The sequence below is a fragment of the Felis catus genome, chromosome B4, assembly GCF_018350175.1.
Source record: "Felis catus isolate Fca126 chromosome B4, F.catus_Fca126_mat1.0, whole genome shotgun sequence".
NCBI lineage: Eukaryota > Metazoa > Chordata > Mammalia > Carnivora > Felidae > Felis > Felis catus.
Genome location: NC_058374.1, coordinates 58,979,756 through 58,997,736, shown reverse-complemented (window position 1 = coordinate 58,997,736; position 17,981 = coordinate 58,979,756). Strand labels below are relative to the sequence as shown.

The 17,981-nt window shown below is 37.4% G+C and overlaps 1 protein-coding gene and 1 pseudogene across 22 annotated transcripts in view; both read left to right on the top strand.

The window, feature by feature from the left end:
• The window catches only part of LMNTD1 (lamin tail domain containing 1), a 533,991-nt gene that overhangs the window by 256,870 nt on the left and 259,140 nt on the right, over nucleotides 1–17,981 (top strand). The gene's annotated exons all lie outside the window — the stretch shown is intronic.
• On the top strand, nucleotides 1,415–5,961 carry LOC101100224 (annotated as a pseudogene).

Below are 17,981 nucleotides of genomic sequence, written 5' to 3'. Positions count from 1 at the left end.
TTGTGGGATACTTCTAGACCAGTGAATATGTGTATTTGGCTAGCATGGAAGGTCATTCTTGTAAGAGAGAGTGAGAAGATGTGGAAAGGTGGATTATGGATGTCTTTAAAGGCCTTGGGGTTTTTTGAGTAGGGAATGATAGTAGTTGAGGAAGATTTATTTGGTTGCTTCTTGTTAGATGAGCTGAAGGAAGGATCAGATGGAGAAAGGATGATGAATGAAGAGGTAATTTATGTGTGGAACAGGATGGAGGTCATGAGATTGGAAAGAGAAGGTAATGATAGTACGAAATTAGATATTGCAGTTCACGACAATCACCTAGTTTAATCCTTTTAACAACCCTAAATAATACAGCTAGACAGTGAAAATGATACAAGATGAAGTCTGGTTTTCTGATTCCAGAACTCAGGCACTTAACCATTGTGCCATAGTGCCTGCTACATATGGAAAAATTGGTGCCTAGAAATCCATGCATTATTTCCCTTGCAAAATACAGTTTCTTTTTAGATCAAATCCGAAATTGATGAGTGCTATAGAAATAAAATCAACCAAATGAAAAATGCAAAATTGGGAAAGCTTCAGAGTGGAAAAAAGGAAAGGCTTCAGGTGTGTCCTGATTGGAGGTTGTTGTCATGGAGAAGCTGTAAGCAGGCTAACTAGAAGTGGAGCATCTTATGTGATTGGTTAGGGTGTGTACTTGACTTTCTCTGCTTGGTCCTAAATTGAAAGTGGGGACAAAAAGTAGGGAAGCTGTCAGTTATTAATCAAGTCCTGGCCACTTGGGGCTGATTGTTACAGAAGTTATTGTTTACCTTCCTGGATTGTCACTAGAGATAGCAATCTGGCTTCCTGTAGTCTGATTTAAAGTTGGCTGGCTTCCTGGGTTGTTTATCGTACATAAAGGGATTGGTTTCCTGGGCAGGTTGCTGCAGGTTGTGGATCAAAGTTCTATTTTTATATATGGTCTATTTTCCATTTGTATATTCAGTCTCTCAATATTTTTCCAGGGCTTAGTTGCCTTTGAACTCCCTAAGGTACTTTCTGACCCTGGTGAAAGAAACATTATTCAGGATATAAATGTTAGAAATCTAATTAAAAATTTATTTGGGAGTACAAAGTTAAAATTGCATATTTGAGACTTATAGCCATACAATATTTTATCTCAGAACTAACAATATGTCCAATCTACACATGCATGGTTGTATATTTCAACTTAGCTTCATGCCCACCCTCTTTGTATATTCTCCCTTCCATTGCAGGGAAGGATCCTGGGAACTATATTTTCCAAAATCCCTCACCAGAAGGTTTCAGGTTATATTCCCTTATGGGAGGTTTTTCCTCAAAATATAAAAAGGAAAAAAAAAATCCACTATTCTTCAGTGGCAACCATAGGCAGGCAGGTGAGGGCTTGGAGATGGTTAATGTGAAGTTTTTCCAGTGGCTTCCAAACATCCTCCTGAGAAACATTCACTTTTGTGAATCAGCTAAGATCAATGGAAGCAGCTTTCCTTATGTTCTTGCACTTCTAGATTTCCTGAAAGCGTGCAGGGGCTTCCCTGACATTCGCTCTCCTAGCCCTTTGAATGGTTTGGTAAGTCTTTCATTCCCAATGTTAAACCCTATTTTGTTCAAAATACCTACAGTGATTTTGTCCTTCTGACTGACCCTGATGGAATGATCAGATATTCTGCCAAAAATAGGGGTGTACACATTGTCTGAGAATGTTCTGGATGAAACTGAAAACTGGAAACTATTGTGAAACAGGAAAGACAAGATAAAGAGAGGTATAGCATGAGGATAGAAGCAGAGATTCTAAGATGCCACACTGCTGACTTTGAAGATGTAGGAAGGGGACATGAACTGAGGAAACCTGGAGTATACAAAGGTATACAAAGGTATACCAAGGTATACAAAGAGAGATCCATGCAGCCCCTCATGTGAGTAAGAAATTGACTCAGCTGTTCTGGAATAAGAGTTATTCTTCTTGACCACTGTACAGCAGAAATCATTAACTTTAGGAGTGACACTGTCCATTTGAGAACTGGAACACAGCTATTTTGAACTGAAGAGCATTGGTTTGAGGGATGAGATTTGATACCACTATAAACATCACAGGAAGCCCAGGACTGAAAACCTTCTGTACTGGATGGCAGGTGGACAGTGGCACAAGTTCGCATTTGTCAGTGAAACCAAAAGCATGATTTATTCAAGGGAATCATCATCTGGGATGGGAATATTATCTTTATGCCAAATGGATACATAACACAGTGTCTGAACCTGAATCACCCTTGCCAACTTGCAGTGATTTTTTTAAGCCTGATGCAAGGAATAGTGGATTTACAGAGGCTTTTGGCCAAGCCTAAAAAACTAAATTATGCAGCGACAAGACTTAGTCATTTGGAAAACTGTCACTGCAAGAAGACTTGCCAAGTGAGTGGACCACTCTACAGAGACCAGGTCTTCTGGGTTGATGGTGATCACTACAGGAAATGCACATGCAAACGTGGTGCTGTGGAATGTTGAAGAATTTCCTGTCCCCTTCCCGGTTGCTCCCCAGGATCCCTCCTCATGCACATCGCTGGCCAGTGCTGTAAAGTCTGCTGAGCAAAATGTGTCTGTGCAGGAAAAGTCCTTTCAGAAAGCCAGTGGATTTTAGCTAAAAGCTGCTGGGAATGCTGAGGTGGAGTTTTACTAAAAAATTACAGAAGCGTGCCCTCCTTTGAACTGCTCAGAAAAGAATCACATGCAGTAGAGGTTATAACTTTTCTACAGAAAGATCTAAATGTGGTGAAAACTCACAGTGCAAAAACTAGAACACAAAAGCTACTTGTGAGTGCAAGAATGATTGTATCTCTGCCCAGAGAGATTCTGACTGCTGTAGAAATATTGAAGAGTGTGCAGCTAAGATGCATTACTGTCATGCTACTACTATGTGTGTAAACTTGCCTGGCTTATATCACTGTGACTGTGTCCTGGGATACATTCGTTGTGGGTAACTTCTCTTGTACAGAGTATAATGAATATGGCCCTGGGCAGCACAACTGGGATGAGAATGCCATCTGCACCAACACTGGCCGGGACACTGCTGCACCTGCAAACTGGGCTATGTGGGGATTGGGACCATCTGCAGAGAATTCTGCCAAGAGGGCAGTGGATATGGAATATCTGTGGCTCTTAACAAATGCATCTGGATTCAAAGGAAGCCACTGCGAAAAAGATATTGATGAATGCACAGGGGAAATCGTAGAGTGCCACAACTATTCCTGCTGGTTGGTACGACTGTGAGTGCAGAAGTGGTTTTTATAATGATGGGACCTATTCACTGTCCAAGGAGGCCTATATTGACATTGACGAATGTGCTTTAAGAACTTATACCTGTTGGAATGATTCTGCCTCCATCAACCTGGCAGGGGGATTTGACTGCCTCTGTCTTTATGGGCCCTCCTGCTCTGGTGACTGCCCACATGAAGGAAGACTGAAGTGCAAATGGCAGGTGTGGATTGTGAAAGAAAACAGGTGTTCTCTCCATTCCTGTGAGGACCAAAAGATACTCTGCCAGTAGATAACTTGTGTTTGCTGGAATCCAAACGTTGACCTTTTCTGTTGCCCAAAGTGTGACACCAATGTCACGAGTCAATATTTAGATCATAATGAACACAAGCTGTATCAAAATGGAGACAATTGGACTCACAGCTGTCAACAGTGCTGGTGTCTGGAAAGAGAGTTAGATTACAGGCCACTCGCTCCAAATTGAGCTGCGAGTACACAGTCATCTTGGAAAGGCATTGCTGTCCCCGCTGAGTCAGTGACCCCTGCTTAGCTGATAACACTGCCTATGATATCAGAAAAACTTGTCTGGACAGAGGTGGCATTTTAAGGCTTAGCACCTCAGTGTCAACATGGCTGGATCTCCCTGCACGACCTACACATGCAAGAATGGAAGTGTCTGCTATTCTGTGGATTTGAATTGTTTTCATAATAACTGAAGGATGTAAAATGGAATCATCATCATGAGGAAAAATGGACAAAAATGACCATCCAATATGATGAAGAACAGGAGTTGGTGGTTTTGTTTGTTTGTTTGTTTGTTTGTTTTTTACCACAGACTATTATTGAAGTCTCCATCTGAAGAAGGTGTTTGGGGAATGCATTTTGGACCTACTTTTTTGTTCATTCATGCTAACCTAATCTAGGGGATATACAGTGCGGTGCCTTTAAGTCTTTGCTTGTTAGAAGTTTCCCATGTTTTAAATCATGTTTCCCTTATCAGATCATTTGCAAATACACTTATATGATCTCATGGTAACAGTTGATGGAAATTTTGGTTTATTTTGTGTACTAACATAATAGAGACTCAGCTCCTTTTATTTATGCTTTTTCTGGATTTTTGGATCAAATTCTACAAGTAAAGCTGCCTAGTGTAATTTTGTCACCCCTAAACAAACAAAACCCAGCAAAAACAATGGAGAGAAAGAGTAAACATTTTAGCTCTCATATATTAGACTTAACTTCTTAATATGGGTTTCATTTCTTATTTTTTTAAATCTTTCCAGTGTTTAGCACAAAGCTTTGCACAAATCTGTCATTCAATTATATCTGTTAAATCAAGTTGAATTAACTATGCAGATGAAAAAAGAAATAGGAATTTTGAAAAAAGAAATAGGAATTTTGAAGCAAACCAAGTCAGAAGCAGTTGATCAAAAATGAAAATAAGTATAAAAAAGAAAATAATAAAATCGTAAGTGATAGTGAAATTGTATATCCTGCTAAGGCCCTTCTACAAAGAGGAAATTTAAGATCAAAAGCATTAATTAGGAACAGTCTTAGAATTATCCTATGGTTTATTTCTGGTTGTATATACCTTTTAATGCTTTTCCTCACATTCCTTCCTTTCTATTACTCTTAACTCCTTCCAAACTAATCTGAAATCCTTTTACTTTCTGTTACTAGCCTATTAGTGACTTGTTACTAGCCTAACCCAAGCAACACCTGCCTCACTGGGACTTCTGCAGTAATCTCTCAGTTGAGCTCTCTGCTCCCATGCCTGCACCCTCTTGCCCCAGTTCATTCTCTAGATCTGCACTGTCTAAGGTGGTAGCCACCAGCCACATGTGGCTACTGAGCACTGGAAATGCTGCAGGTTTGAACTGAGATGTGCTGGAAGTTTAAAGTACACACTGAATGTAAAAAATGTAAGATGTCAATGAACTTGTATGTTGATATGATAATGACCTGATGGTTTGGATATGTTGGGTTAAATAAGATCTATCAGTAAAAATAGTTTGATACATTTCTTTTCACTTTTAAAAATGTGAATAATAGAAAATTTAAATGTCCTATGTGGTTGGCAGTGTATTTCCACTGGACAGCCCTGCTCTAGACTGTAATCAGTAATCTTTTTAAAATAAAATTTTGTTCCTATTATTACCTTGCTTTAAACCTTGCGCATAGGATAAAGACAAAAATTTGTAATGTTGCCTTTAAGCACCTGTCTAATCTGGCTTTTCCATCCCCACATCCTCCTCCTCAACCCTCATAGCTTTGCCCTTCTTACAGTTCCTCAAAGTCACTCTTCTCTTCTTAGCTGCAGTTCCACTCACATGCTATCTCCTACCTGAAATGCTTTTCATACACTTTATGTGTCTGGTTCCTACTCATCCTTTAAGTCTCAGCTGAAATGTTACTACACGAGGGAGGCATTACTTGACAGCCTTATAATCTTAGCATAGGTGGTCATAACAAAATGTGACAGGTGGATAGGTGGCTTAAACAATAGAAATTTGTTTTCCCACGGTTCTAGAGGCTGGAAGTCTGAGATCTGAGTGCTAGCATGGTTAGGTTCAATGAAGGTTCTCTTCCAGGCTCTGAGATGGCCACCTTCTTGATATGTCCTCACATGGCAAAGAGAAAGAGACAGAAACTCTCTGTTGTCTCTTCTTATAAGGGCACTATTCCCAGAAACAATCAACAAAACTAAAAGACAGCCTATGAAATGGGAGAAGATATTTGCAAATGATGTATCTTGTAAGGGATTAGTATCCAAAATCTATAAATAACTTATCAAACTCAACACCCAAAAAGTAAATAATCCAGTTAAGAAATGGGCAGAAGACACGAACAAACATTTTTCCAAAGAATGCATCCAGATGGCTAACAGACAGACACATGAAAAGATGCTCAACATCACTTGCCATCAGGGAAATACAAATCAAAACCACAATGAGATACCACCTCACACATGTCAGAATGGCTAATACTAACAGCACAGGAAACAAAAGCCTGAAGAGAAAGGGGAACCCTCTTACACTGTCGGTGGGAATGCAAACTGGTGCAGCCATTCTGGAAAGCAGCGTGAAGGTTCCTCAGAAACTTGAACTACCTCCCTGTGACTCAGCAATTGAACTATGAATCATTTACCCAAAGGATACAAAAATACTGATTCAAAGGAGCAAATGCACCCTGATGTTTATAGTAGCATTATCAACAATAGCCACATTGTGGAAAGAGCCCAAATGTCCATCAACAGATGAACGGATAAAGAAGATGTGGGAGATTGTACATATAATTCTTGTGGTTCTAGACCCTTAACTTATGGGATGTGGTACAGTTCAGCAATAAATTATAGGATACCTAGTTGGTGTGTGTGTGTGTGTGTGTGTGTGTGTGTGTGTGTAATGGGTTATTATTCAGCCATCAAAGACAATGAAATGTTGCCATTTGCAAGTGCATGGATGGAGCTAGAGTGCATTACACTAAGTGAAATAAGTCAGTCAGAGAAAGGCAAATATCATCTGATTTCACTCATATGTGGAATTTAAGAAACAAAACAGATGAACATAGGAGAAGGGGGGAGAAAAAGAGAGAGAGAGAGAAGGAAGCAAACTGTAAGAGACTCTTAACTGTAGAGAACAAACTGAGGGTTGATGGAAAGAGGTGGGTGAAGGGATGGGCTAAATGGATGACGAGCATTAAAGGAGGCACTTGTGATGAGCGCTGGGTATTATATGTAAGTGATGAATCACTAAATTCTATACCTGAAACAAATTTTGCCATGTATATTAATTAACTAGAATTTAAATAAAAACTTGAAAAAAAGGGAGCTATTCCTATCATGAAGGCCCCACTCTCATGACCTTATCTAAACCTAATTCTTTTGCAAATACCCCATCTCCAAATACTATCATTAGGGGTTAGGGATTCAGTATATGAATTTAGCAGGAGGGCAGATGCAATTCAGTGTATAGCCTTCCCCAACCTGTATTAGATCCCCTATTATTTTATCTTATAGCAATATGTTTTGTCCTGTGTAACACTTAACACAATTTATAATTATGTATTTATTAGTTTTACAGGTATAGCATTGCAGAGTTCTTATTCAGTAAATGGTTACGGAAGCATTTTTATTGGGCTTATGTACTTTCAGAGATAGAAGGAACCTTATATAGATATGAGGAAACTAATACAGTTTACCTTTATTTTAAAAAGGGGAGTTCTCTTTTCTGTGATTTATGTCTTATAAAGTTAGTAATATTTAGATTTTCTGTGATTTATGTCTTATAAAGTTAGTAATATTTAGACTGAGAAGCTGTATGACAGTACAATTCCATCATACTGTGATAAAGTACGATAGATGAGATGAGGAAATCCTGCAAATTTGTATTAGGAATGCACAGGTTTACCTCATGTCTTGGGATTATTTAACATGGACCCACTCTGTAATGCTGTGTGTGAGGGAGAGTGGAAGAGGATAAGCCTTTAAATTTCAAAGAAGTCTGAGATATCTTTGCTAGTTCCAAGTAATGCAAGTTTTTTTCAAATAATTCAAATTATATGAAAAAAGTGAAGTCAATTGTAATTGACTGTTGTTTCTGTTATCTCTCAGCTTTGTTTGTCCAGTGATGTCTTCACTTAGTCTTGATTTTTGAAAGATAGTTTCACTGGGTATAGAATTCTAGGTTGATATTACTTGAGAGATATTTCCAATTGTTTTTCTGTTTGTTTGTTTTTTGTTTTTTGTTTTTTTCTTTCTTGTCTTTGATTCTCAGTATGTAATGTGTCTACTTTTCTCCAGCTACTTTTAAGATTGTCTCCTTATTTGTCTGATACTTGACTATAATGTGACTTTCATGGTCTTCTTTACATTTATGCTGCTTTGGGTGTGTTGAGATTCTTGGATCTTGGGTTAATAATTGTCATCAAATTGAAAAATGTTTAGACATTTTTTCTTAAAACATTTTTTTCTGTCCCTCTATTTTCTCTCCTCTGAGACTCTAATTACACATACATTAGACTATACTGTCCCACAAATAATTTTTCAGTCTTTTTGTGGTCTCTATGCTTAATTTTGCATAGTTTCTTTTGCTATATCTTGATATTCACAACAAACATATTTCAACAACATCTGAGTTTATGTTACTGAGGTGATTTTTGAAAAACCCCTAGATAATTGCAGGATGGGGGTTAGCTGCTAAGGGAACTAACTGATTAGAGGGTTGGAACTTTCAGTCCCACCTTCTGACCTCAGAGGATGTAAAAGGGCTGGAGGTTGAGTTAATCATCAGTGGCTAATTATTTAATCAATCATGCCTACATAATGAAGTTTCTGTAAAAATCCTAATCAAAGGGATTAGGAAAGCTTCCTGGTTGGTGAACATATAGAGGTGCTGGGAGAGTGGCATGTCCAGAGAGGTCATGGAAAGTCCATGCCACTTCCCTCAAACCTTCCACCTGCATCTCTTCCACCTGACTGTTTTTGAGCTGTATCCCTTTTATCATAAAATGTTAATCTCATAAGTAAACTGTTTTCCTGAGTTTTGTGAGCCACTCTAGCAGATTATCAAATTTGAGGAGAAGGTCATAGTATCTCTGATTTAGAGCCAATTAGTCAGAAGCACAGGTGACAACCTGGACTTGTGATTGGCATCTGAAGTTGATAGGAGAGGGTATTCTTGTGATACTAGGCCCCTAACCTGTGAGATGTGGTACAATGCAGCAGTTAAGTTATAGGATACCTAGTTGGTATCCAGAAAGCTGGAGAATTGTTTGGTATGAAAAGCCCACACATCTGGTGTCAAAAGTGAGTTATTATGAGTAGTAGAGTAAAAGTAGAGGAGAAACACAAAATGTTTTTCTCTTTCAAGTAGTATGTATTTTCCATTAGTAAAAATATGTATACTGAATAGTTTAAGATAACCGTACAAAATTCTTATAAGCTTTATAATTAATTCCCCAATTTCTTACCTCTCCTTCCCAATATGCATATGTTTTAGAGGTAGTTATTATCATGGTATCAATTTAAAAGAAAGAAAGAAAGAAAGAAAGAAAGAAAGAAAGAAAGAAAGAAAGAAAGAAAGAAAGAAAGAAAGTTAAAACTGTTACAGAAATAATTCCACATCTTCATGGCTTTTCCTATTTTCAACACTCCACTCCTTTTAAAATGATATTTCTTTCAATTACTCAATTGAAATATTTTGAAGAAAATTAAATTAAACTGGGTACTAACTTATGTTTATATTTTATAAGGTAAGCTATTTTTAACATAAAATTTTCAAACATAATTTATATCCACCAACAATATCTAATTCATGTGTTTTATTGAAGATGAGACTCTCTAGAGTACTATGTACTACTAATCTTGCTCAGCACCACAGACTCAACTCTTATCAGCTAAACAACTCTTCTTAGACAATATGATAGTTAATAAAAGAATCAGTTGTCCCTGATTGTTTACACTACCTAAAGTCAAATTTAAAGGGATTATGCTATGATACAAGGTACCATCTAAGATGCTTGCAAGATGGCCATTGTATACTGCAATATTCATATATATATATATATATGAAGTATATATGAATACTTTAGTCTTAAGAATCATATATATATGAAGTATATATGAATACTTTAGTCCTAAGAATCACCATATATTATAAACATATACTTGGCAGTCTGCTTATGTGTATGTATATGTTAAAAATCAGGACTGTAAATCCTGCATGAAAATTCTGGAATTTGAAAGAGCTGCATGGAGTTAAAGTTTATAGCATGGAGTTAAAGTTTATAGCATGGGAGGTTGCCCCTTTGTCACAACTTGAAACACCACCACGGCTTGAGGCATAGAGATGAAAGTCCTATAACTCAAAATAGGCTAAAACAAGAAAGTGGCTGCTATTGAAGCATTTAAGAAGACCAAAACTTATTTATATTATATTGTCTTCAAGTTGGGTATAATGTATAAGCACCCTATCTTTTCAAAAGGAAATTTCAGGCCAACTATTTAAGTGTATCATTTCTTGGCCAGATTTTTTTGCCTTCAGTATAGGTGTGGTTTTAGTTCTCCCATGTTCCATCTTAAAGGAATTGTCAGCAAGATCCAATACCAATTACTTCATACCTGAGCACTATGATAACTCTATTTCTCTTTATCTCATCACAAAACCCTGTAATATCTACTGAAGTCTTTTTCGTCATTCATCATTCTATCAGCAGTTTTTTGATGGCCTAAGGCGCTAACTGTGCTATACTGATGTAGATCTTAAGCTGTTCATTCTACATGGATCTTGAGCTGTTCATTCCACATCAGTATACTCCAAGAGGCAGATACAACCCCAGGTTTAAATAAGCCAGAACAAAGCTTTGAATGTTGTATTATGTATTTGTATTATGCCCTCTCTTTTTAGATATACAGATATACAACCAAACAACTTGGTAAAACCACTGTATAAAGTAGATACATATCTGCCTTCAAATAAAAAATTTTAAGGTATTCTGATTATTTGAAGGATCAGAAAGTCATAATGTTTGTTAGTCTAGGCCTTTCCAGTTGTAAATGCCACAATGGGATTAAATACATACAGATTTGATTTCTGTGAGAGAAAAATTGGTGGGAGTCCGAGAAGGTGCTGTGCAAGGACCAAGCACAAGAAAAGGGAAGGAAAGTCATTTGGAAGGATTCTAGACTACCATGCAGCCTAAGGAAGATTCAGCAAGACTCTCAGGAAGTTCTCCAGCCAAACCTGGCTGTCAAAGGCGTTCTGAATCTCCCAGGAATGGACCTATTTTAGTAGCCCTGCCAATGCTCAGCCCTAACCTGGGAGCAGCCCAGTGCTGCTTTGTACTAAGCATGGCCTTAGTACAAACAGGGGAATGGATTTGGGAGCATGGCAGCTGGGCCCTGATCAAGTTCTCTGTGGTTACCTTCTCATGCCCACCACAGTTATTTTCTTAAAATATGAAATATAGTTCAGGATTCAGGAATTCATTTTATATAAAACACCCAAATCCACTTAATTGTAATTTCTGTCACAATAGGACTTGTATATTATATTACTTCAAACAAGGCTGGGCACAATACAAACTACAACAACCAGGTTTCAAAGCAATATACTTCATAAATGGAGAGCAAAGGAATCTGCCAAGGTCCCAGAGTTGAGCTGATTTAATCTACATCTTGAATCTGTGTTTAGCAGCTTGGGCAAAAACAGAAACACATTAGGCTACTCTTGTTTTCTATTTATGACAAAAGAAAGCCAATAAATTTAATACCATCATTCTTCCTGGAACTAAACTCAAACAGGAATTTTATTACTTGCTTCCCTGTACAAAGAACACTCACTACCATAATGGGTCATATCTCCAATTGTGGATTTATAAAAGGATCATAAAATGCAGTTCAAGGAGATGATTCTTGTATTGGCCTATGCTAAAGGTAGAGGACTTAACAGTAAGCTGTAACTTGGTCAAGGAATTTCTTTTTGGCTTTAATAATAATGATTCAAAAACCCATTCCTTCAGGTATTCTAAAATAATGCTGGGAAGAAAACTCAAAAAACTCAGAAGAGAAGATAATAAGCCTGCTCATTAGACTTGGCTAGACTTCCCAATTACCTAAAATTGTAGAAAGGTCTTCAGCCGATCTTTGAGGGATGTAAATTTATAGGAGAATTTATAATCAGTGTTTTCTAAAGTGTGTTATATGTATCATCCATAGCTCAAGTGAAGATGTAAGAGGATAAACAAAATTTTTAATAATGTCATTTTAATATGTTTTAATAAATATATAACTAGTTCATTGAAGCCATGAGTTCACAGATAAAATTAAGAAAAAAAGATTTAAGACAGCTATTAAATTATAGTATATGGGTCAGCAGACATGGAAAAAATCAAATAGTGAGGATGATACTATAACAGGCTAGATAATGGCCCCCAAAGATGTCCAACACTAATCCCCAAATCTGTGAATGTTCACTTACATGGTGAAAGAGATTTTGCAAATATGATTAAGCTAAGGATCTTGAGACGAAATTACCTTGGATTATCCTGGAGGGCCCAATGATGTAATTACAAGTGTTCTTAAGAGGGAGACAGGAGGGTCAAAGACAGAGGAATGGGAGACGTGACGAGGAAGCAAGAGGTTGGAGTGTTGTTAGGAAGGGGCCACAGGCCAAGGAACACAGGCGGCCTCTAGAAGCTGAAAAATAAAAGGAACAAATTCTCTGTAGCTCCAGGAAGGAACCAGCCTCGCCAACAACCTGATTGTAAACTTATTTAAAAGACTTGTTTTAGGCTTCTGACCTCCAGAACTGTAAGAAAGGAAATGCCTCTTGTTTTAAGCCTATGATAATTTAAAGCAGCAGAAATAGGAAACTAATACAGATATTCATCAAATGACTGACATTTGTGAAACATTGCTTTAGCAAGTGTCTGATTGCAGGTATTTTATGTTATTTATTAAGGCAACAGTCACAAACTACAGATGCCAGATTTGTTGTAATTTGTGTATTCATCACTTAACAAATATTTCTGCAAGTTACTCATTCCCCTGCTATATAATTCATCTGTAACTGGACACTTGAAATCAGTTTTGTAATTTAATGATAATAATGGAGGAATTAATAGCATTTGTAGAGCATTAAGCAGGCATGACACTGTTCTAAGCACTTTATACATATTATTTAGCCTTCTGGGATAGTTTCTATTATAATCCTATTTTATAGATTGACTTTGCTGAGGAATGGAGAAGTAAAATAACTTCTCCAACATCACAGCTGGAACCAGCTTTAAACCTGCAGGTCTGTTTTTGTCTGGAGCCTGGGTTTTCATCATACTTAAGGAGTCCTGAATGTTCTCTTTCCATTTCCTTGCCTAAATTGGTCTTCAGTTCTCCTTTACAATGATGTTGTACTCTTTTCATTAAGTGATCATTCTTCTGGTTGTAGAAACCAAAGCAAAATAAGAATACTTCTGCCTTCCCTCTACCATCTGATAACATTAAAGCATTTTCCTATCCACTGTTTGTTAATAATTTTCTCAATAGGAAGCTACTTCAAATATAAGTTAATATAAAGTAAAATAGTTTTAATAACACTAAACAAAAATCATGGAGAAGTAATAAAAATGTAATATTCAGTTAAAATGCCATTAATTTTCTTTACAGGAATTTAGAGTAGTCTGTGCTTTTGCCCTTGCTTCTTAGAAAAGCAATATGGACCTTCCCCGTTACTGTGGAATCTTAAAAGGCATTTGGGCGCTTTGGGCTTCAGGTCCCTCTTCTGCGAAATTACAGTTGGGCTGAAAACTCCCCAAGGCTTCTTTGAATTCTTGAATTCAATGACTACAATACATATATTTATTTCTTTTGGGAAGAATAATTCAACAGAACCCTGCCTGTTAATATGACACAGGACCCTGATTTACCAGACATGTCTAAGAGCCATGTGCCTTTGATGCTGGACTCATTACTTATCTTGTAGGCTGCTTATGAAATGTGTTCCCTTTCAGTGGGTGGGGCCATTTCATAATGTATGTTTGCTTGAATAGTCTACTTGCTCCTGTGAACTTCCTACCTCTTGGTAAAAATCAGAAACTGACCACCCATTTATTGTTTTAGTTTAATCTTCTTTAATTTAGTTCTCCAAATACTGCCTGCTTCAGCCACATACATTAATATGTAACATCATTTGGCTAGCAGACTCAGAAATGTCCAAAGTCAAGAATTTCATGGAAGGAATATCCACATTAGGTGTATGGTTGGACCAGATGACCTGTTAGGGTTTTCTGGGGAATGTCATCATTTTAACAGTGAAGGTCCCAGATCCCAGGAATCCCTCAGTCCTGGGATGGTTAGTTGCCCTTTCTAAGGTCCCTTAAATCCTGACTTTAGATTCGTGCTGTCCAGAAGAATTTTCTGCAATGATGGAAATATTCTATACCTAAACTATTCAATTCAGTAGACTCGTGTGGCTATTGAGTACCAGAAACATGAACAGCACAATTGAGGAACTGAATTTTTAATTTAATTAAAGTGTAACAAGTGGCTACTATATGGGATAGCACAGCTATAGGTGATGCCATGAACATGATCATTAGTGAGCTGCTTCATGCAACAGCCCTAAGGGAAGCACCCTGGAAAGCAGTCTGAATGAACACTTGTCTAACACTCAACCCACCAGCTTTATTTCCTATATCCATTGTTATACCTACAAGGCAGTGTAAGTTTATCCAGGAATATTGATAAGATGTACCTTTATCACTCTCGAGGTCAAAGGATAGATTCCATGATGGCTTTTTGAGAAACATGTGATTTAAGTTGTGTATTTAGTCTGAGTTTCAATAGATGAGTAAGCACATCCAAATAAAAGCACTCTAGTAATTAGTACTTTGTGGTTCTGCTGTTAAGACATAAACAGCTGTGGATTTTAGGTATATGGAGACTGAGCCCTTTCTGATCTAGCCTAGTGGTTTAGTGAAGCTTAGGGACATTATACCGAATTAAGTTCCAATTTGGAATGAGGACTGATTTAAAATTTTCCTAAGAGAAACCCAGAGAACTGAAGTTTGCTTTATTATATTAAAGTGAGCAGTCAGCAGACAGAAAAACACAACATTACATCCTAAAGGGGAAAGAGAGTTTTCTTGAATTGCAGAATGTTGACACCATACATCTGTCTGACATCAAAGCTGTTGGTTATAAATCTTGCAGATAACTGATCATCCCAAATCCACAAAGGCAGAAGTTGAAAGAGAAGTTGGAACATCAGAAGAGGCAAAGAAACTCCACAGCCCCTGAAGGAGTTGAAGCCAGTTACAGTGTGACATATATCTTAGGTTTCTGCAGAACTTGGCTGTCCATTTAAATGCTAATGTGCAACCCTGGCATATCCTAGGAATTAAAGTGCTGAAGCAGGCAACAGCACTGGAAATTTCAGACCGTTGTTGAATATTTAGCATCCGTGTGCTAAAGAGCTCAGGTATACTTTTAAATGTCAGAGAACACACCACAGCTTTCACTATGCTCTGCTATGAATTCTTTGGCAATGTGCCACTTTTTAAAGAAAGTATGAGTGCAGTTTTGAGTTTTCAAGTGATTTTTATTAAGTTGATCTGAGAAGCAAAACAAGCGGTCATTACCTACAATTTATACATAGGGTATTCAAAATTTCTTCCTGGTTAAAAGGTTTTGTTTTATCTCTTAAAGTTTCAATCATCTTCAACTATGAGAACTGAAAACAGAAATTTCAAGCAAATTTTAGATTTTCTTCTCATTTTATTACTCTGAATTTAATACTGTAGCACATCAGAACTATATTAATATATCACTGAGCCAGCAACAAGCAGACACTTTGAGAGGTAGTAATAACATGTTATTGAATTTGGTACCTTGAGAAAAGGAAGAAGCTATCCCAAGGCTTAGAGTGAGCTTCAGGAAGGTCAATTATATAGGGAAATATAGTTGCTAGATGGGTAACTGCTATAATCTCTAGAGAGTACGGGTTCTTGGTATCCAGTCAACAGTTATATGCAGATTATCATTCATATGTTGGGCGTTGGGCTAGGTGCTGGGGATGTAATAATAATAATCGTAATCATAATTATAATCATAATCAGGCTCTCATATACTGATTGCCCTGTGAGTAGCACTATATAAGTGCTTTACATACGTTAATTCATTTAATCCGGTGAGGACGTAATCCAACCTGTAGGTGTAAGCACCCTTATGAGGTAACTATTTATGGACAGGGAAGTTGAGGCAAGAGATTATGTAATTTGGCCAAATTAATACAGCTTATAATTAATGAAAATGGGATTAAAACCCATATAGTCTTATCTTAAAATTTACACTCTTAAAAAACCCCTATACATAGTGCTTTAATCCTTAATGTTACATTCCAGTAACATTTTGACCATTCTTCTATTCCAAATTTCTTTAGGTATTTGGCTTTTTAAAAAATAAAATGTTGACTCTCACTAGATGATAAATGCCTTGAGATTTTCCCCTAGTGTGATGGTTTGCCCATATCTGGTCTTCTGTAAATGTTTGTGGTACAGTCAGTGTACAGTAAGAAGAAAGGTTTTGGAGCTGGATAGAACCTGGATAGAATCCCAGCTCAACTACTTACTCAATGTATGAACTTAGTTTCTTCATCTGTAAAATGGAAAGAATGGAGTTATTGTGAGGATCAAATGAGATATAAAATTTTTAGCACAGTATTTGGCACATGACAGGCTTGCAATGAAAGCTCACTGTTATTAGTTAAATAAATTACTTGTTTTAAAAATTGTTAACCATTATTTTATCTTTAAACTAGAGATGAACTTAGAAATATGGAGCCATAAAAGACCTGAGAGAATATAGACCAAATTCTAGAGCTGAGGAAAATGAGGTCTAGTTAGACTAGAACCCTGATAGTTTAATGTTCACTCAGGTCTCTTTATATAGAGATCTTTTCTCCCTCCCTTCATCCCTTCCCTTCTTCTATTACTTTATTTACTCACTCAATATATTTTTTATTAAGTACCTACCTAGGTACCAGGCTCTGTAATAAGGATAAATCAAGTAGTGAGTTTCCACTCCTGACCCAATTTCTTCTCTACCAGTGGCTCAGAGTGTGAATCCTGGACCAGCAACAATTGCATCGCTTGGTGTGATGGTTAACTTTGCTGAGCCATGGGGTACCTAGACCTTTTGTCAAACATTATTCTGGATAGGTCTGTGAGTATGTTTCTGGATGAGACTAACATTTGAATTGGTAGGTTGAGTAAAGCAGATAGACCTCCCTGATGTGGTTGGGCCTCATCTAATCAAAGACCTGAATAGAACATAAAGGCTGAGTAAGAGGGAATGTCATCTTCATGAGGTCCCAATAGTTCATTTTTGCTTTTAATTCCCTTCCCTTTGGAGATGTGTCAAGTAAGAAATTGCTGCAGCTGAGGTCAGAGAGGTTGTTGCCTGCTTTCTCCTCTAGGGTTTTGATGGTTTCCTGTCTCATATTCAGGTCCATCATCCATTTTGAGTTTATTTTCGTGCATGGTGTAAGAAAGTGGTCTAGTTTCATTCTTCTTCATGTTGCTGTCCAGTTCTCCCAGCACCATTTGTTAAAGAGACTGTCTTTTTTCCATCGGATATTCATTCCTGCTTTGTCAAAGATTGGTTGGCCATACTTTTGTGGGTCCAATTCTGGAGTCTCTATTCTATTCCATTGGTCTATGTGTCTGTTTTTGTGCCAATACCATGCTGTCTTGATGATTACAGCTTTGTAGTAGAGGCTAAAGTCTGGGATTGTGATGCCTCCTGCTTTGGTCTTCTTCTTCAATATTACTTTGGCTATTCAGGGTCTTCTGTCGCTCCATACAAATTTTAGGATTGCTTGTTCTAGCTTCAAGAAGAATGCTCGTGCAGTTTTGATTGGGATTACATTGAATGTGTAGATTGCTTTGGGTAGTATTGACAGTTTAACAATATTTATTCTTCCAATAGTAGGAGGGAATTTCAGCCTGTCTGCATGAGCTGGGATATACCTCTTTTCTTGCCTTTGGACTTGAATTAAAAAATTGGTTGTTTTTGGGTCTCAGTCCTGCTGGCCTTTGGACTAGAACTTAGACCATAAGCTCTCCTAGTTCTCAGGACTTCAGATTCAGACTGAAATTTACACTATTAGCTCTCTTGGGTTTCCGGCTTGCTGACTGCAGCTCTTGGGACTTCTCAG